Source organism: Armigeres subalbatus, chromosome 2, assembly GCF_024139115.2.
Source record: "Armigeres subalbatus isolate Guangzhou_Male chromosome 2, GZ_Asu_2, whole genome shotgun sequence".
NCBI lineage: Eukaryota > Metazoa > Arthropoda > Insecta > Diptera > Culicidae > Armigeres > Armigeres subalbatus.
Window position 1 is genome coordinate 91,449,218 of NC_085140.1, and position 22,544 is coordinate 91,471,761.

Consider the following 22,544-nt stretch of genomic DNA (forward strand, 5'->3'; position numbering starts at 1 on the left):
CGAGTGGGAGAAAATGATGACCTGGGTCTTCGCCGCGTCTTACAGCTGGTGAGGTACTTTGTCAGGGCATCCAGGCCTCGTTGAAGTTTTGCCACTAGCGCTCTGATCACTCTACCTTGGTAGACGATGGAGGTGTCATCTGCGAACAAAGACAGAATGCTGCCTTCTGGAGGTTCTGGCATGTCGGAATGCAGGGGCCCCATGCTACTGCCCTGGGGAACGCCTGCGACGATGTCGTGCGCATTAGAACTCGCTCCAGAACTCGCGATGTAGTTTGTACACTAGGCCATCATGCCAAATATTGTCGAATGCCTTCTCGACATCGAGTAAAGCCATGGCGGATGTTTTTGAGACAAACTTGTTCCGTCTGAGGACGTTGGTAACTCGGATCAGTTGGTGTACGGTTGACCGACCGCGTCGGAAACCAAACTGTTCCTCGAGCAAGATTTTGTGGTGTTCGGCAAACTCAAGCAACAGGCTGTGAATCGCCTTTTGGAACATCATGGATAACCCTGACAGACTGCTGGAGCCATAACTTTTCGGAGAGGAAGTATCCTTCCCAGGCTTTTGGATGAGGATGACTTTGGCTGACTTCCAGGACGATGTGATGTAGCTGAGACGGAGACACTGATTGAAGATCAGCGAAATGTGCTCGAAGAATGGAGCACTCATATGTTTGTGTTTGAGATTCAGGATGCTGTCGAAGCCTGGGACCTTCATGTTTTTCGATGATTTGATATAGGCCGCCAATTTGCCAGCTGAGATCTCCAGCTCCTTCGAAAAGTCGTTGAGAATAAGATGGATGTAGTTAGCATGCTCGTTAACGGCTGTTGACTAACCCAAATAACATTTTAAGTTTTATAACGCTCTTGAAGACTATAATTTACTCTTCAAGAATGTTATAAAACCATCATAAAACCAAAATGTTACTAAGGAAGTGACGATCTAATTCGGCGACCTTCTCTACAGGAGTTATCAGGAGGGTTATCAGGTTATCAGTTATCAAAGGTGGAATGTTACGAGGCATGGATTTTAGAATTTTGGCCAACTTCCAGAACGGCTTAGCACTTATTGGAAAAATCACAATGGTAGTTCCTTCTGGAGAGTTAGTAACAGTTGATCGACGAACCGATCTCGGCCACCACCAGAAGAAGACGTCTAAGACGGTGATTCTATCTTTAAAAGAAACGAGCCAGCTCAATGATTTTGCTCTTAAGTGAGCATGGAACGCTTGACCGGCCCAGGCATTGAAAAAAAACAGATCATGCTCTAATGCGGCCGAATCGATGATGCTTTCTAGATCGGTGAAATTTGGCGTTCGTTGATTCAAAGCTTAAAGATCTTCATCGCTCACCAATAGGAGACAACTGAGCGAGGCAAATCAAACCTAACAATGAGTGTTGTTACGACACACGGTTAGAAAAATCTTTTCAGACTTTAGAAAAATGTAGTCCGCTGTGAGAATGGAACTCTGATACACTGCATGGGAGGCTATCATACTTTCTCTCCTCCATCCCAACAACTTGAAAGCAGAGTGAATAAAGCAGAACACCTGATGTGTTTTGATGTTTTAGTTGTATTCTAGTAGAGCAAGTGTAACGTGAAAAACCAACGCGTAGCTTCCATGGATACCATACCAAGTTTGGCTTGACGAACTCTGTTGCTCGTTGTTTACGCAGCAACGATCGCTCGTAATCGTTGTTTGGTATCCAGCAAGGCTGTTCACTCACTGGCGTAGAATGCTATGATTGAATTAGATCAATACTCGTCCGCTTCACTCACGCTTTCAATGCATGGACCGGACCCATCCAAGCAGCCATTTTCAATGACGAACATGCCCACGGTGAAAATCTGGTCGAAGCGAGTTTTGCACCCGCGCAGTCGCGTTGCCAGTTGGGTCAAATTCTGAACTACCTTCTCCGATGTGTAGAGCGGTGGGTCGCCCTCGGCCGGAAGGGGCTCATTGTCCTGACGACGGAATCCAGGGGGAGGAAGTGGGGGCCATTCGCTGGTGGATGGAGCGTGGGGTTTTGAAGCTTGAAGCGATGCTGTGAGGTTGCAAAGGAGGAAGTATTGGTATCGCTCGTCGGGGAGCCGAGATGGCTGGAAAGTTCGCCTTGTTGAGCGCAAGAACACGGTTCTTCTTCGGCAGGGCCCTGGTGGAGGCCTTCTTTCGGATTTCCGAAACGCCGCCCGCTTTGGTCGTAGCCCGATGTTTGTCACCACAGTTGGCGCATTTGGGATCAGCCACCTCCATCTTATCGCACTCATCGGTCGGATGGGTTTCGCCAAACTTGTTGCAGCGCGGCTTCATGTGGCAGTTCCTGGTGCCGTGCCCGAAGTTGAAGCAGTTGGTGCACTGCGTGACGTAACGGTACACTGGTCAATATCGCTCCCAGTCAACGACGGTGTAATTTATAACGCCGACCAGCTTCAGGTCCTTCCACGTCGTGTATACATGGATGAGACAGTGTGCGATTCAGTGCGACGAGAGAAGCTAGCGCGCATAAAATAACTGAGTGAGCGTGTCTCAATGTACGTCGTCTCATGAGACTCATCTCATGCGCTAGGAATGCATAGCTGGCGTTACTTAGGCGACGAAATTATTGAATGAAAATTTCCCACCCAAGCTGTTTTACGCATCTCCGCTGTTGTTTGAAAACATTTGCCATGGCAAACAGCGCATGAGATAATCGCATTGAGATGTCTCAATGCGACTCACCAATGTTAATGTGAGGTACAAAAACTTCGTGAGACTCGCGTGCGCTAAATTTTATGTGCGCGTAGCAGTCGTTGCTCAATCTCATCCTTTTTTGTACGCGTGCATGATGTCTGGCTTCAGGTGGACCAAGTAAAGCTGGTCGCGATATCTGAACATGAAGGCCATTTTTATAGATTGAAATTTACTATACATATACATATACTGTACATTGTAGTAGTTTTCTACGCAGCTTGCATTACGCGGATGTTGGGCTTTGCGTAAATTTTCCCCGAGGTGTTTTACACGGTTTTCAAATGATCGGACGATACGAACGTGAATAAAGCGAAAAACTGATTTTCGTTGAAAGTGTGTATAAAGTAATATTAATATTTTTTTATATTGGCAATTTTGGCAGAGGTGAATAAACGCCTAGATTTAAAGCCTCTCACAAAATGGCAATTTTTGGTTTCTATTCAATGATTCTTTTTTTGTGTTTTGTTGAGCATCCACATTTTGATCATATTGAAAAGGTGGAATGTTTGATTTTCGGAATCCTCCGGGGATAAGTGAGCTTATTGGACGCCCCATCCCCGTCATCTTCGTCATCTTCTCAGTTGGAGCAAAACGCCACGAAAAACTTTCATTTCACCTGAACGGTGAACACTGGCTGCCAGTAGTGTGTGCAGCTCAATAATGCATCCTTCCTCGTTTCTGAAAGTTACAAAGTTGTTACCCTACGGAGAGTCGGAATATTTCCAAAGGTAATGTATTCAGTGAGACTTCAATCGGATTAATTTTCAATCAATTGAAAATTGCACTTGTCGACACAAGTGCAGATGATTACAACCATTTGACCTTCTCTCTTAGGACTTTCAAACTCCATTACGATTTAGTCGGCTTTTAATACAGAAATGAAGTACACAGAGAATCACGTGAACCCACTCCACCACTCATGCAAAAAGGGAACTTTGATTTGATTTAAGCGTCACAATCAAATGGCGGTGGCGGCGGCAGTGGTTCATTGAGTCTGCCTCTCTGTGTCGGTGTCGCCCATCTTTGTCTATGCCTGGAAAAAAGGGAGCCGGATCGCTTATCGACCCATTCAACCAACATGCAAACGAGCGGAAGCTGATTGCTGCCTCTGACAAAGTAACGAAATAAAGAGCCTGTAAATGGTAAATCCACTTGAACTTTTGCACTTTTGCTTTGCAGCTACTTTTCCTTCTGCAAGCGGTGGCGTTCCGTGGAACTGACTCGAGGTACAGTGAGAGACAGTTGTTTCTGTATTACGTTTTCATTTATAATATTTTTTTTCATCAGAATGTTTTTGAATTTTATTCAATTCTATTTCATAGTTTGTCAGGTAGCATTCTTGCAATATATACTGTCATGTCAAGACATTTCAAATCATACTTCAATACGAATCCAAGGCCATTCCATTGTCAGCCTTTTGGCATTTAATTACCATTTGGTTCCTGTTATTCCAAATTAATTATATTTTTTTATTAAGAAGTTCCGAAAAATATGATACAAACTGTAGCTTTTTTTACCTAGCCTCATCATTCGACTGAGCTAAACTGAAAGAAAAGTGAATTAAAAATGAAATCTACACCCTTTCACTATTGAGTCAATGAATTTTCCACTCCCATCACCATTTGCCTCACCAGAATACAATTGATCTGAAGAAAAAGACTTTCAACGTCTCCGGACTGCTACACCTTCCCAACTGAATTGACGACTGTCGGGGCCTTGCGCCAAGTGGAAATTCGAAAACAAATGAGTTTTAATGGAAGTACTTTTCCCGTTCATTTCGCTCAATTTTTCATTTGTTTCCATCTCCTGTCGACGTCGGGAGGCAGGCAAATCGTCAAGCACCACCCGTGGGATAAAGTGATTCGTAACGAGGCGTTAAGCTATGGAGCAATGTGCCGGAGAAGTACGTAGGTAGATCGCAGATGGAAATTGCTGCTGGTGACGACGTTAACGGTGAGTGCCGTTGGCAACCGGAAAGCTTTCCGCGAATTGAGTTAGAATTGCGCTGTAATCACAATGCGACACATAGCAGCATGAGCAGCTTGATGAAGCAAAAGTATACGGCCTAAAAACGTTTAAATGATATTCATTTAATTGACTTGTGCAAGTAATTGTTTTGTCGGACATTGCAAAATTTTATATTAGAAACAAACTCTTTCAAGACACATCTTAAACCATTAAATCGGAATATTTCGCATTATTTCAATTTTACTACCTACTTTATTTTAGGGTTAGCGTTTTTTTTTAAATTCTTTATTAAAGAAGCTTGCAGCCCTAGGCTGGCTCACCGCTAGGTTACTGTTTATAATTTCATGGCTCCATGGCTCATTTATTAAAAATAAAGAAATAGAACGCAGTTCCATATGTATGTCATTCTTGTGATTTTTTAACAGTTTTCACAAAAAGAAGCGACGAAATTAATGCTTATTTTTAAAAAGAAATTGTATTACTAATTGGGAGGTTTAATTCAAGTAAAATAACAAGTAGATTCAACGCAGCATCCAACATTTTCTGTGGTCCCGTCCCGACCGTATTGCCATAACCAACTCTATATACCTACTTAGTTTTCCCTCAAAACGTTCCCAGTTGTACTCTAGTCGTAACGGGATGAGTCAACATAGAATAGAATTAATTATACTCCTATAAAATAAAATTGTCCCAACGTTTTTACAACCAATTTTCTTTTGATCTGTGAAACGTTCAGGAAAATCCATCCCACGCCCACTTTCGGTAACCCTCGTCGCCAGGTCGTCTGCCCCAAACTGATTCCGAATTCAGGAAGCGAATCCTGCGCGCATTGCCTGGAGGATCCATTCGTTTGCCAGCACGCGCGGGTCCAACTAGATGAAATTTATCTTTTCCACTTTTCCCACCCCAAAGGGGCATGCTTTTTTCATTGGTGGTTTAGCACTCTCGATGGCACACAAACATCGACACCACAGAGAAGTAGATGTTGCACTTTGAGCAAGCTTCAATCGAAATCAATATCATGGAAGTACCTAATAAGGTTCTTCCAAACACACACGACGCGACTGTAGCCGTTGCTTGGCGACTGCGACTCCGACGCCGTTGATATGGAAGCGTAAATGAAGCATTGCAAAGTCGCGGCGACAGTCACGTCGCGTGTGTTTGTGGAATCTTTATCGTCCTGTCGCTTAAGCTTAAACACCTCGTTCTCGAACAAATAAGGAAGCACTAGTATACCAAATTAGTGCCTAATACAAAAAACGAATTCAATCATTTAAAACGCTGGCAGTTGTATTGAGTGTGACGTCTGCTTTTTTGTGCTGAAACCAACCCGTTCCCGAACTCAATCGCACCGTGCCAGGCAGGTTAAATTAACTTTGGAAAATTTTCCAATATAAAACACGACACCGAAGCAGAATTTCATTAAAAGCTGATTTTATTTTTCTTTCTCGTTTTCTCACTCCTGAAATCCCTCCCGGGTGTCCTGCTCTGCGTTGGAAAATAGTCGTCGTCGTCGGCGAGGAAAAAAGACGCGCTAGGAAAAAGGTTGACACCCACGAACAAATTTAGCCTCCTTGGATGAAGTGCAGCACACATTCGTAGAGTTACTTCCCAATTTCCGTTCTGTTAAGCACATTCAAGCTTAGTGTTTACATTAGGTTTGGGAGACCGGCCAACAAAGTAAATTTCAACCGTCTAAGACGAGTTTAGTATTTCCATTTAATTCCACTACGTTTTGTTATCTTTTATACGTATTTCGATCGACCTCAACTGTGAGGCCGTCTTCAGTGTCTCGTACTTGACTCGACTTGAGTCCTATTTATATGGGACTTAAGTCGAGTCAAGTACGAGACACTGGAGACGACCTCACAGTTGAGGTCGAAATTCGTATCTGCAAAGATAACAAAACGTAGTGGAATTAAATGGAAAGTACTAAATTCTTCTTAGTCGGTTGAATACATTCCACTAAAAAGAGCTTAAAATATTTTTTCTGAAAGTAAATTTGCTTTAATTACCGTTTTGGCTCAAATTCCGAATATGACTCATATTCCGAACACTCGTTTTTACATGGCCGTTTTGGCCTTATTCGTGTAATTATTTCCATAGAATCTTGAATTCGTTTGTAATCTTGATCCTGAGTGGGAAAATATCGATGAAAATGTTAGTTTGAGGGCGTTAAAACGCCAGTGTTCGGAATATGAGTCATGTTCAGGATTTGAGCCAAAACGGTACCAAAGAAAACCAAAACTATGTTCGCATATCAGTCCCATTTTTGCTATATTTCCTATTCATATGGGACGCAGATGGCGGACGGTACGTGGAGGAGGCGAATGAACCACGAGTTGCATCAGCTGTTGGGAGAACCATCCAACGTTCACACCGCGAAAATCGGACAACTGCGGTGGGCCGGGCACGTAGCCAGAATGTTGGACAGTAACCCGGTGAAAATGGTTCTCGACAACGATCCGACGGGCACAAGAAGGCGAGGTGCGCAGCGGGCAAGGTGGATCGATCAGGTGGAAGATGACTTGCGGACCCTCCGTAGACTGCGTGGTTGGCGACGTGTAGCCGTGGACCGAGCCGAATGGAGAAGACTCTTATATACCGCACAGGCCACTTCGGCCTTAGTCTGAATAAATAAATAATAATAATAATAATGAGACAAATATTTGATAATAGGCAGTAAACTCTAGTGTTGATACAATATGCTAGATTCTAGTAAGGACTGTATCGAAAATAAGTTATCCACTTTCAAAGTGTTACTACACAGAAGCTCATAAAGGTATTGGATTGTTTTACCCTTCACGTAAGGGCCACGTGCTACAGCCCGATATGTGTGAGGGCATAAACGGGAACCTTCTTACGAACGAGCGTGAGGTGATCCAAAGGTGGCGGCAGCACTACGAAGAGCACCTGAATGGCGATATGGCAGACAACGGTGGCGGTATGGTAATGAACCTAGGAGCACGCGCGCAGGACATGCGACTTCCGGCTCCGAATTTCCAGGAAATCCAGGAGGAGATCGGCCGGCTGAAAAACAACAAAGCCCCTGGAGTTGACCAACTACCAGGAGAGCTGTTCAAACACGGTGGTGAAGCACTGGCTAGAGCGCTGCACTGGGTGATTACCAAGGTTTGGGAGGATGAGGTTCTGCCGCAGGAGTGGATGGAAGGTGTCGTGTGTCCCATCTACAAAAAGGGCGATAAGCTGGATTGTAGCAACTACCGCGCAATCACATTGCTGAACGCCGCCTACAAGGTACTCTCCCAAATTTAATGCCGCCGACTAACACCAATTGCAAGAGAGTTCGTGGGGCAGTACCAGGCGGGATTTATGGGTGAACGCTCTACCACGGACCAGGTGTCCGCCATACGTCAGGTATTGCAGAAATGCCGCGAATACAACATGCCTACACATCATCTATTTATCGACTTCAAAGCTGCATATGATACAATCGATCGGGACCAGCTATGGCAGCTAATGCACGAAAACGGATATCCGGATAAACTGATACGATTGATCAAGGCGACGATGGATCGGGTGATGTGCGTAGTTCGAGTTTCAGGGGCATTCTCGAGTCCCTTCGAAACCCGTAGAGGGTTACGGCAAGGTGATGGTCTTTCGTGTCTGCTATTCAACATCGCTTTGGAGGGAGTAATACGAAGGGCAGGGATTGACACGAGAGGTACGATTTTCACGAAGTCCGTCCAGTTATTTGGTTTCGCCGACGACATTGATATCATGGCACGTAACTTTGAGAGGATGGAGGAAGCCTACATCAGACTGAAAAGCGAAGCTAAACGGATTGGACTAGTCATCAACACGTCGAAGACGAAGTACATGATAGGAAGAGGCTCAAGAGAGGTCAATGTGAGCCACCCACCACGAGTTTCTATCGGTGGTGACGAGATCGAGGTGGTTGAAGAATTCGTGTACTTGGGCTCACTGGTGACCGCCGATAACGATACCAGCAGAGAAATTCGGAGACGCATAGTGGCTGGCAATCGTACGTACTTTGGACTCCGCAAGACGCTCCGATCGAATAGAGTTCGCCGCCGTACCAAACTGACTATCTACAAAACGCTTATTAGACCGGTAGTTCTCTACGGACACGAGACCTGGACGATGCTCGTGGAGGACCAACGCGCACTGGGAGTTTTCGAAAGGAAAGTGCTGCGTACCATCTGTGGTGGGGTGCAGATGGCGGACGGTACGTGGAGGAGGCGAATGAACCACGAGTTGCATCAGCTGTTGGGAGAACCATCCATCGTTCACACCGCGAAAATCGGAAGACTGCGGTGGGCCGGGCACGTAGCCAGAATGTCGGACAGTAATCCGGTGAAAATGGTTCTCGACAACGATCCGAACGAGAAGGCGAGGTGCACAGCGGGCAAGGTGGATCGATCAGGTGGAGGACGACTTGCGGACCCTCCGCAGACTGCGTGGTTGGCGAAGTGCAGCCATGAACCGAGCTGAATGGAGAAGTCTTTTATGTGCAGCACAGGCCACAGGCCGGCCTTAGTCTGATGATAAATAAATTGTTTTACCCTGCATTAGATGTATTCATATCATGAGTTTCAAATCAGAATTTGTTTGTTTATAAAAAAATGTATCACAAATTGAAAGTGATATTGAAATTCGAGTTTTGGACACATGGCTCCGTAAGAAGGGCATCGAGATGAATAATTTGACCAAGCGTTTTGCTATCCACCCCAAAGGTAAAAAATCATAGCCAACTGGCTTGGGGAATACTAGACGTTCGCTAACCTGTCGGAAAAAGGAAGAAAATCAAAATCAAGTGACCGGAATTTGGACCAGAAAGTAATCATGATCTAAAACGAGGCAATTTTATGCCAATTTTTGACCAGGAAAAAAAGGCTTGAATAAATGTTGGAATAGTGCAATATTTATTCAGTATTATATTTTTCATAAAACTTAACAAACCGAACTAACATATGATGCTAGACAAATTTTTATAAATTTTTAAAATTCATCCGATTTTTTCGAATAAATAATGTGGATAACTTATTTTGGATACAGTCCTTATCACCCTATCTAAAACACCCACTACACGAAAGTGTAGTGGTTTCCTCTTTCACGTAAGTCTACAAAATGTTAAAGCGGGGCCATTTTTTCATACAACTTTTTAGGTGTTAAATAGCTATCATTCGCAATTTGTATGAAATGTGTACTAAGTATGTTTAAAAAATGTTGTAGCTCAGCTCCTCCGATGGGACATTTCAATTTGCCCTTGACATAAAAGAGGAAAAATCATACTTTTGCGTACTGGGTATTTCAGATACTGATTTTTATATAATTTACCACAGCGACACCGTGGTATTGATGTTTCGGAAACCGTAGGTTGTTGGCAAAGCATAAAGCATTCACGTTCATGAAGCAACTTCACCCCGAGTTTTGACAAACATCGCATGATTATTCAAAACATGGTATATCTTACTCAATTTTCTTCTTCACAGATTCACTCAAATGATTGGTACTAAGTATGGTCGCTGCATTCTTCTTGCTGCTTCTCAGACAAGATTGATGAATGTTTAAAATTAAGGAATGGAAGAGAGGGAAATGCATGTTACATATCCTACCTTACTGCAGGCCGGGCAAATGCATTCTTCGGAAAAAAGGGATCATATCTCCCCTTGCCTTGAATCGAGTAACTGCCTAAATTGTAAGAAGGAGTCATATCTTATCTTGCTTTCTGCCTAGCAAATAAATCTTATGAAAAAAGAAATCATATGTCCTCTTGCCTTAAACTGAGCAAATGCCCGAATTCGAAGGGGTCATACCGTATCTTGCCTTCTACCGAACAAATGCATCCATCGAAAGAAGGAACGAAATATCCGCTTGCCATAAACAGTGTAGGAAGAAACTCAAATTCTCAAATTTCAACCACGATTCAAATCAAGCGCGAGTCAAACTCCACCCCTCATGGTTCAGAGAATCGTTCATGATTCGACTCGCTATCATTGCATGATTTCTACTTGATCTTCTTCGTTAAATTCATCGAATTAACTTTCTTTGCCTAAAACAATGGATAGTAAATCCATAGACATGAAATACGGTTCGATTGGGTTTTGACGCTTTTTGGGGTGAAATCATTTTCCGGCGAATGAGCGAAACGATGCGATTCTTCGTAAAAAAAAACCCTAATTAATCCACCTAGCAGTGTTGGTGCCTTTCTCGTGCAAAAAAAAATACTAAAAAATATGAGTGAGTGCTTTTTAGCGTGTTTTGCGCAAAGAAAATAGTATTTTGGTCATAACTTCTGATCCCATAGTCCAATCTGGCCAATTTTCAATAGCAAACAATGGGACAGGGTTTTCAGTCGAATGGAACTCGTTACGAATATTTCAGTCAATGCTAAGTTCCAAAAAGTGTGTCTACACAATTTTGTACACATACACACATACACATACACACGAACAGACAACAGGGCTGCGAAATGGTGAGTTGACATCTGGGAAGGAGCAGCCTACACAGCTCTGGTTCTCACAAGTTCCAATCTCACGCTTCCACGGGTCTTCCGATGACAATTGACCGCCACAGCTAAGGGTTGCGTACTTAGCTGCAAGGATGCTAACGATCATTCAGTAATTTGCGTTCGATCATTTAGTAGTTTGTCAATAACACATTCCAGAAGCTGAATTTCACATCATGTTGTACGGTGGACTTCTGGTGCGAAAGTTTTTCTACAACTCTGCCTAATGGTTCGTTGTTTGAATTCCACTAGTAACGGAGTTATAGTAGTAACTTAGACTAGATGATAACAAAATTCCAATGATTTAGTTAAAGTTACTGTAACTGGCGCTATAACTCCGTTATTAGTTGAATTCTAACAACGAACCATTAGCCAAAGTCGAAGAAAAGCCTTCACACTAGAAGTCCACCATACAACATATTTTGAAATTCAGCTTCTGGAATGTGTTATTGACAAACTACTAAATGATCAAACGCAAATAACTGAATGATCGTTAACATCCTTGCTTAGCTGGTAGTGCAGCCTGGGCACTGTTGTCCTTCTGACATCAGCTAGAGTGAGTGGGTGCGACCAAAGGGACCATCGTTCCTAACCCCTGGCATGGTGGACCTCTTTTCCCGAGCAACTGGTGGGACCAATGGTAAAACAAGTCAATTCTTCAATTAGTGGTAGTAGTGTAGGCGACAACCCCTTCGCAAGAGGTGGGTTGTTCATGTCTCCGCCTAGGAGGCTAGAAGCAATAGTCGGCAGCTCGGTGCGCAGCGCCAGCGTGGGTCACTTAACCATCTCCCAGGCTACGCCGGTAGAGGTTATAGACAGCCCATGGCTTGTGGAGGCGATGAACCGCAAATGCGATGGGCTTTCGGCCTTCGAGGTGGCGACGGAACAGCTGGACGCCATCATCGACTTTGCGTCATCGAAGCATAATATCAGTAAGGACCTCAAGAGGAGCTTGCTGAAACTTCGAAAGTCGATGTTGGACGCCAAGCCGAAGAGGGCCGGACGGCCAAGTGCAAACCCGTGAAATCCGTGGAGTCGAGGTCTACTCAGACTGAGGCCTCCTGAACCCTGGTCAAGAACAAGAGGAAACCAAAGACGTCAAGGGACGAAAAGAAGGCCCAGGCGAATAAGGGTAGCAAGAAGTCTAGAGTAGGCGCCAATCGCTCCAGGGGCGATGCACTAGTCATCAAGACGGACGAGGCTAAGTACTCGGACGTCTTGAAGGCGATGAGGAGTGACGTCAAGCTCGGTGAACTCGGCTCCGACGTACGTCGAATAAGACTTACCCGGATGAGCGAGATGATCCTCGAGATATGCGGGGCGTCTCGCAAAAGGGCGCAGCTTACAAGATGTTGACGGAGGAAGTCCTAGGCGAGACGGTCAAGGTGAGGGCACTCACGACGGAGGTGAATCTAAGGGTTAAAGACCTGGACGAGTCGAAGAGCTCGTCACGGCACTGCGGCGACAGTGTGAAGTGGAGACGCCCACCGCAGCCGTTCGGCTACGGAAAGGTCCGGCAGGGACGCAGGTAGCATTGGTTCGGCTATCTGCAGCGGATGCCTCCAAGGTAGTCAAGTTAGGGAGCGTCAAGGTTGGATGATCGGTGTGCCCTGTGGGCATATACGAGCAACCCGAAGTTTGCTTCAAGTGCCTGGAACCGGGGCACAAGCAATGGGACTGCAAAGGCCCTGACAGAAGCAAGCTCTGTCGACGCTGCGGATTGGAGGGACATAAGGCACAATACTGCACGAACCCTCCCAATTGTTTGATTTGTTCCAGCAATGCTGTGAACAGCAAGCACCCCATGGAGGGTTCAAAGTGCCCGGCGTTTAAGTGTGCTGCAAATTCACAGTGCAGGTAACGCTTGCTCGGCCTCGCCCAAGTGGTGGGTGTGCGCAGGTTTAGAGGAAACGGCGGAACACGTGTTGTTCGTGTGCCCACGTTTTCGCGTAATGCATGACCGGACCACATGCTTGCCACATGTGGTCTGGACACTAGGGCAGATCAAATTTCATTTTTTTTTGGAATTCCAACTCCTATATGTCTATTAGCATCATTTTGGTAATATAGGAGTCCTGGCAAAGTTTCAGGCAATTCGGTGGCCATTTAGGGTGGCGCGAAGTCAATTTATGTTTATATGGAAATTTGTATTATTATCTAGTATTTGTTATCTAGTAACTAAAATATCTTTTATATAAGCAGATATCAGTGAGCAGTTCCCCTAGGGGCCAAAAATTGATCATTTACCCTAGAGTTGAGGCTATTCTCAGGCTATTGACATCCTATTGTTTAGCCCATCGCCAGATGTCCCAGGCTATTAGGTTCTGCAGCGTCTGTACGTAACCTCAATCTGGTGACAGATTAGTAGTACTTCTTGTTGAACTCAGGGGCAGCCAACCAATCACGACTTTGACCCTTGTCGGAGTCCACGTCGGAATCAGTGGAAAGTACTACTGAACTGTCAAAAAAGTTCATTTGACGAGAACCGAATTATTCATTCGTGACGTCATGCTGCAGAACCTAATAATTTTTTTTTTTTCATACTGCGTTTCAATGATGACAGCGGTCTATGTCTATTGATGATGATGACACCACGCTTGTCACCGGCTCGATATTTCTGCACATATCAACAATAAATTGCGACTCGGTTAATTTATAGCGATTTATGCTGCGATTTGATTGTTCGGAAAATGACTCTGATGACGGAAAACTCAAGAGCGATGCTTTCTTTTGAAATCTGGTTGGATGTTTGGAAGTTTTAAGAATACACTATACACAGTGCACAATCGCAACCAATATAAGTTTATCGCACAAATCGATCATCACTGTATTTATAATACCAGGCATCGATCTTAACAAGAAAGGTGCATCTGAAACAATGATTTTTTGGAGTCTACTGTAATCAATTGTTTTAACATAAAGCTTTCTTGAAACTGGAAAAAAATTCAACTGTTGTGTAAAATCTGCAACAAATCCAATCGAAAAATTAGTCCCTAACCCTACAAGCTACTCCGAATCCCGAGACAGGGGCACAGCAAAGTTCCTTCCTTTATCTGCTTCCGTTGGCACCGTTGGTTTTGTTTACCGAAGATGTCGTTTTATTTTTCTATCTCCTTCAGCCGCCACAGCTTAACTGTGCTACTGTGGAGGTGGTTTTTCCACAAACATCGAACGCGCGGGGCAAATTCGACGGGAGGGTGTCGAAATGAAGCAGGATGGATGGAACTAATAAAATAAATTTCATTGCGGGTTCACTTTCAAACAAAAACAAACTCGTCTGCGATGCCCGTGGGGGGGAAGGCTGCAATATAAAAACGTGGGTTACACGGATACAGGAGATGCGATTCGGTTCGTTCGGATTTTTGAGGTTTGATGATAAATAAATTTGTATTCACCCTTGTCAATGATCTCAAAAAATTCTGTATAAAATCTTGACAAATTCAGAAAATGTAATGTTCTAATACAAAAATACAAATATGCTGTCGGTTTTACGCAGGAGCAGTGATGGGAAATGTCAAAAGGATTTCATGGGATTGCTATTACCAATTTGCTAATGTCTATTTTCAAAAGTTATTTACAATTCGTATATTTTGATTAACACATAATGATAAAAGGATCCTAAAACAGATCATTGTTCTAAATAATAAGTGTGAGGCATGTGAACAAAATTTTAAAAAATTTCAAGGAGTGTCATGACATTAATGTCATTTGACACTAATTCGGCTCTCACGCCGCCAATTTCAGATTTAGAGCAATTACCCATTAGAAGAAGTTTTAGGATCCTACACAGAGGAGCGACATCCAATTTTTTTACTATGGATTTTGACAGGTTTGCCTGTTCGTTCTTTTTTGGGGGATAAATTCATCCCCCAGTGTCAAATTACCCCAATACTGATTTATTTTGCTATAGTATGTGCGTGAATTTTGAATGTTTACGTTTTTACAGGAGAATATGATGCAAAACGCCCATACCACTCAATAATGTAACATGATACAATCATGCGAAAATTGAGAAAAAATGACCGAATTATCATTTAAAACAATGTTACTCTTGATTCCATGCTTCAAACTTAAGAATTTTCAACTTATTTACTCAATTATTTAGAATGCTTGTTTGCGCAAAGTACTGTCTATGCCTTTGTTCGTTTTATATCATTTTCACCCTCGCAATTGTTTATGTTGCATTCGCAGTGCACTCGTATTGGTGATTCAGAAAAGATGTGACAAAGATGGCGTAGCTTGTCATCCCCGTGATCCTACATGTTTAATCCTACATTAGGGCTACATGTTTAAAACAAAACAAAAACACAATTATAAATAACTAACTGAACTGCAAAAAGTAGATGGTGCAACAAGTTGCAAAAGATGATTTTTGCAGCACAAGTTGTACGTTTATCTAACGAGGCTGGCCGAGTTGGATAAATACTACGAGTGCTGAAAAAATCGAGTTTTGCAACGAGTTGCACACGCTATTTTTTGCAATGACAAAAATGGACTTTAATTTGATAAATCTGTACCAAAATTGTACAGTCTAATTTACTCCACATGAACATTATTGCCAATCAATTATGTTGCTGCTGAGAACAATCAGATTCCATGTTACAACGCCACATTGCATAGTTCGATAAGCAACAATAAATGTGCTTGGAAATTTTTGACGTCATGTCCACCAAACTATTTATTTTATTACGGGGCGCATAGAATACACTATTTGAGCACTTACTCAAGCTAATTCAGTAAAATATAGTCAGGTAACTACTGTTCTGATGTTGGTTTTTCATTATAGCACCCAAATGAGTGTTATACTATATATAATAGCCCTGTTTGTCTGTCCGGTGACTAGCCAACCAGACGCAGCACGCGGGAAAATTCTCACAAAAATAAAATATTTGACACTTCAATTCTTTTTTACTATCAGACGCAGAAAACAAAACCAGTGACAACCTTAGACAACCAGACACAGCATTTGATGAAAAAAATCACAGACAACAGACGTTGAAAATTTTGATTTTTTAATGCATGAATTAATGAACCGTTTGTATAGAAAAAAAAAACACTTGCTACGGGCGCTACTGCGTCCACAAATGAACTAGTAATAAATATTATGCAACCCATTTGAGTTGCATAATGTTCATTAAAGCACCCATTTCGTTGGTATGGAAAAGTAGGCCGTTTTATCACTCAAAGACGAACTGTAAACCAGATATTATGATCAGGAATTGCAAAAAAGTTATTAACATATTTGTTCCATAATATCGAAATTACATCTCCCGTCTCTGCGCAGGAGATTCGTTCTACGTAAATCCCTAAAATCCACGTAAATCCCAAAAACTACGCAAACAACGACTTCATTGGAAATCGATTTTTTGCGTTATTTACGCGTTTCCCGACATTATGGTTTTTTTTTGTTTTTTGAAAAATCCTCGTAAAAAAAACAGGATTAGCAAGATTTCAATACAAAACTGTAATTAAATCTGACATCCGTTATTGACATCGATATTTTCAGTTCTACTGCAAAAAAAAAACTTTTTACCGAAAAATCTGTTACGTACAGATATGAATAAAAGTGAATGATATTAATTGAGTGTAATAAAGTACTATTTTAACCTTCCTATAAACGTGAAAGCTAGCCCTCACGTCTCACCGCTGAGTCGAATCAATTGGGTTTACGATCAATCGAATGAACCTAAAACGGGGGAATAATCGAATCGAATACCTATTTCACAGAATGTGAATGGTGGTAGTCGCCTGCAGATAGGCCATTGTTCAGCACCGATTCATATTTCCATGCTAACTCGCATGAAACTGAAAAGATTCAAAAGAGAACTAGAAAAGAAGACCGATCTGAACCGCATCTGAGCACGGCCGGATGCCAGCCGGCCGATATCGTCGACATAGAGAAAGAGTGGGCTCTTGTCTTTCGCTGCTGGAACATGAAAAGAAATTGTGGAAAAATTGTCATCCCTTCAGTCAGCCAGTTGGTGCGGCGTCCAACCAGCGGCCTCACCTTCCCACCCTGGACCCGATGAACACAAAAGAAATTAAATTGCTTAAGTTATTATGCGAATGACGTGGATGGTTGTGTTTTTGAGATGCCCAGCAAGAACAACCCCGACTGGAGGGTAAATTCAGCGGAGGCTGAAATGATGAACAACAAAGCTACAGTATGCTGCATAATAAAACACGAACATTTTTGAGGTAGCCTTTGACTCATTAGCGAACTGCTCACCTATTTAGTAAAGGTATCCGAACAATGTCTGACATCATAATGAAAGCAAATAGAAAACATATTTGCTGTTGATTTGTAAACCATATGGACTGATTAAAATTAATTAAATTAAATTAAATTAAAAGAATCAAATGATTATTAGAGTGGGGCGCAATTGTATGGAAAAACGTAAACTTCCATCCAATCAAGTGAGATCAAGGTTTTTTTCTGAATCTTTTTGGGACCCCAATCAATTGAGCAAAACTTATATGAAGATTATTATATAGGAAATCGTACTTTTTTTTCCATGTTTGCTTTTAGCGGCTTCAATTTATCAATAATCACGTGACTGAATTCGTTGGCATGTAGTTCGAAAGATGTCAAAACACTTGGTACGTTGTTGGAAAAAAGATATTTCAGTTACAAGATAAAGATTGTCGCTGCCCGGAACATCTTTTGCTGGCGAGGATAGGGTGCTAAGTCTCAATGAAGGAAAAATACATACGATTTTGTACCCAACATGTTTCGGACAGCAGAACATTAGCGACAATTATTATGTAACAAAAATATCTTTTTGCTGGAACGTCTACAAAAAAAAATGTATAACGTTAAGAAGATTGATTGCTCGAACCATATGAAAGAAATCAATGTTTCTGCCAGCACTACCAAGCTACCTATCGTTGTTTGTGGGGGTAAAACCCTTCTTCATTCTTGGTCCGATTTAAACGTTGAGAAATTTCACGAATAACTCCAATTAGCAATTTTGGAAGGGTTAGAACTTTTTTGTGGACATTCTAGCAACGTACCTTCACAGCAAAGTTTTTCGGCATCCTTCGGGTTATACTTTAACGCAATGTGCCACTTGGTTTACGATGATCTGAAACATCTAGAAGTAAAAATGCAAAAATGCCTACATTTTCCCATAATAATTGTTTCATTCCTATGCGAGTAATAGTTCTCTCAGATCGTGTCTTGACAAATTACTGAAAAAACCGCGAGCCATCAATCATGCTCATGCTTTCATCGACAGAATTATTTGCCAATTTAATGCCATATTAATAAGATTTTCCGTTAAAACGACCAAAAGGACACAACCTAAGTGATGAAAATCACTTCAACGTCAAAACAATTTATCGATTTGATCTCAAGCTTTGTTCGGGTATGGATCATCTACAACGTACTGCACGAGCTCAACACTCCACCATTGTTTCCTGATCTTAATCACATCAAATATGTATGAGAATTTCTAACGATACGGACCGCATACATGAAATCCGGAACCAGCACCAGTTTAAGGTGACTCTAATGTACGAATGAAATAAAATGTCAACCAAATATGCATATCCACATTCAATTCCCATTTACTTGGACGATGTTGCTAACGCCATAGAACTGCTAACTGATTATTAAAAGCTATTTATTTTGTTAGAAATCTTGATTTGTGCAATTTATTTCACAACATATGAAAGATTTATTTCACAAAAAGTATTGGAGGGTAACGACTTCCATTCGTGGATTTGTTATTTCCTAATGTCGCGTGTGTTTTTAAATTGGTGATGCAGGAATGAGCACGCAGTTTCCATGGACTATAGGACCCCGAGCTAGATTCCACTGATCTCTGGATGCAATATTATTGGTTCCCTTTTGATATTCTCCTACAATTGGGTCCTAAAATGAAGAATCTATATTCGATTTTCTTCCGGGGAACGATGAAGTTGATCATCCTGAACGCGTCATTTTTTTTCGACTCAAAAGTCAAAAGGAACATTGTTTAATTTGAAATTAAAAAAATCAGAGGAGCGACATCCAATTTTTTTACTATAGATTTTGACAGGTAGGTTTGCCTGTTCGTTCTTTTTTGGGGGATATATTTATCCCCCAGTGTCAGATTACCCCAATACTGATTTATTTTGCAATAGTATGTGCGTGAATTTTGAATGTTTACGTTTTACAGGAGAATATGATGCAAAACGCCTATACCCCTCAATAATGCAACATGATACAATCATGAGAAAATAGAGAAAATTTTTACGAATTATCAATTAAAACAATTTTACACTCGATTCCATGCTTCGAACTTAAGAATGTTCAACTTATTTGCTCAATTATTTAAAATGCAAGTTGCAAAAGGTACTGTCTATGGTTTTGTTCGATTTATATCATTTTCACCCTCGCAATTGTTTAGTGGCATTCGCAGTGCACTCGTATTGGTTATTCAGAAAACATATGACAAAGATGGCGTAGCTTGTCATCCCCGTGAGTATGACGTAGGGATGAATATGATCCAAACGCACTAGCAAAACACCGCAGGGCACTTGGCTAAAATTTTGACAGTTAATTAACGATTAAAGGTTGCATGAAGAAGAAGAAGTCGAAGGATGATATTTGAAAAATATTGCACGGGGAAGGATACGGGAAGTTTTTTAAAATTCTTCTCAAAAATTCGAGGAGCAATTTAATTAAAAACGATTAGCAGTACGGGGTTGGACTTTCCTTCTACGGCATAATAAACGCAATTTTTCGATTTCAAATTTTATTTTATGATATTATACTTGAAACACAGTATTAGTCCAACCCCGTACTGCTTTCCGTTTTTAATAAAATCGCGTCTAGAATTTTTGAGAAGAGTTTAAAAAAAAAATTCCGTTTGCTTCCCCGTGCAATATTTTTCTAATATCAACCTTTGACTTCTTCTTCTTCATGCAACCTTTAATCGCCAATATATCTAGATTGCTTTGAGAATAGGTCGTATGTGCAAAAGAGAGGCTCTCTTTGTCCGCGCTCTCTTTTGCTAATAGATAGGCTAGTAATGCATTTTTTTGCTACTTTTTTACTTCCGCACGCTAATTAAAGCTATTGTCTTGAGATATCTACCAATAAATCCGAAGTAAACGTTTGTATAGTGTTGTAATAACTCTGTATTGAATTCTACAAAAACTGAATAAGTATCATGGTTCTTGATCGTAAATTGTGTCGTCCAACTGCAAATCCCTGTTTATGGATGTTTCTGCATACATTTTTTCATATAAACTTCCAACGAGGTTAGCACCGCCCAAAAGTTGACCGATTTAGCTGAAATTTTGACAAGAGCATCAGAACATCAAATAGAATCGAATAAGACGGCAGCCTATCAAAAAAATTGAAAAAGTGTTTTTTGAGCCACCCTAGCACACAAGCATATAATTTGTTTTTGACGCATTCACCTCCAGTCCAACTTTTGTTGCTTCACGTTTCAGGCGGGTGTACAGCTCTGCCACCTTGCAAATGTTCGGCCGACAATGTCCATGTCATTCGCGAAGCAAATAAATTGACTGGATCTGTTGAAAATCGTACCCCGGCTGTCCATCACCATGTCTTAGTCCCCGGCGCGATTCGAACAAACTGGAGTGTTCGTCCAAAATCTTCACACAGTTTTGCACACCATCCACCGTTGCTTTGATTAGTCCGGTAAGCTTCCCAGGGAAGCTGTTCTCGACCATAATTTTCCATTGCTCTACGCGGTCTATACTGTCGTATGCCGCCTTGAAAGCAATGAACAGATGGTGCGTTGGGACCTGGTATTCGCGGCATTTTTGGAGGATTTGCCTACAGTAAAGATCTGGTTTGTTATCGAGCGGCCGTCAACGAAGCCGGTCTGATAACTTCCCACGAACACATTCACTATTGGTGACAGACGACGGAAGATGATCTGGGATATCACTTTGTGCGGCATTAAGGATGGTGACCACTCGAAAGTTCTCACACTCCAGCTTGTCGCCTTTTTTGTAGATGTGGCAAATAACCCCTTCCTTCCACTCCTCCGGTAGCTGTTCAGTTTCCCAAATTCTGACTATCAGTTTGTGCAGGCAAGTGGCTAGCTTTTCCGAGCCCATCTTGATGAGCTCAGCTCCGATACCATCCTTACCAGCTGCTTTATTGGTCTTTAGCTGTTGGATGGCATCCTTAACTTCCCTCAAGGTGGGGGCTGGTTGACTTCCATCGTCCGTTGAACTGACGTAGTCATCTCCTCCGCTGCCTTGACTTTCACTGCCTGTACTCTCAGCGCCATTCAAATGTTCCTCGTAGTGCTACTTCCACCTTTCGATCACCACACGTTCGTCCGTCAAGATGCTCCCATCCTTATCCCGGCACATTTCGGCTCGCGGCACGAAGCCTTTGCGGGATGCGTTGAGCTTCTGATAGAACTTGCGTGTTTCTTGAGAACGGCACAGCTGCTCCATCTCCTCGCACTCCGCTTCTTCCAGGCGGCGTTTCTTCTCCTGAAAAAGGCGAGTCTGCTGTCTCCGCTTCCGTCTATAACGTTTCCCGTTCTGCCGGGTACCTTGCTGCAGCGCGACCACCCGCGCTGCGTGTTTCTCCTCCAGAATCTGTCTGCACTCTTCGTCGAACCAATCGTTCCGTCGACTTCGTCCCATATACCCGTCGTTGTTCTCCGCTGCGTCGTTAGTGGCTGCTTTCCTTTGACTGTATTCCAGCAGTCCTCAAGAGGGGCCCCATCGAGCTCACCCTCTTCCGGCAACACTGCCTCGAGATGCTGCGCGTATGCAATGGCGACATCAGGTTGCTTCAGTCGCTCTAGGTCGTACCGCGGCGGTTGTCGGTACCGAACATTGTTAATGACGGATAGTTTTGGGCGCAGTTTCACCATCACCAGATAGTGGTCAGAGTCGATGTTAGTGCCACGATATGTCCTGACGTCGATAATGTCGGAGAATTGCCGTCCATCAATCAGAACGTGGTCGATTTGTGATTCTGTCTGCAGTGGTGATCTCCAGGTGTACCGATATGGGAGGCTGTGTTGGAAGTAGGTGCTGCGAATGGCCATATTCTTGGTGGTGGCGAAATCAATTAGTCGTAGGCCGTTTTCGTTCGTCAGCCGGTGAGCGCTGAACTTTCCAATAGTCGGTCTAAACTCCTCCTCTTGGCCAACCTGAGCATTCAAATCTCCTATGATGATTTCGACGCCGTGGCTTTGGCAGCTGTCGTCGCGCCTTTGCATATCGCCCATCACTATGAAAGCTGTTCCCAGCTCGTGTGTGTTGTCGCAGCTCTGGTAGATGGTATTATTACCTCTAAATTTTCGCACCATTGATCCCTTCCAACAAACCTCCTGCAGTGCTACGATGCCGAATCCACGGTCC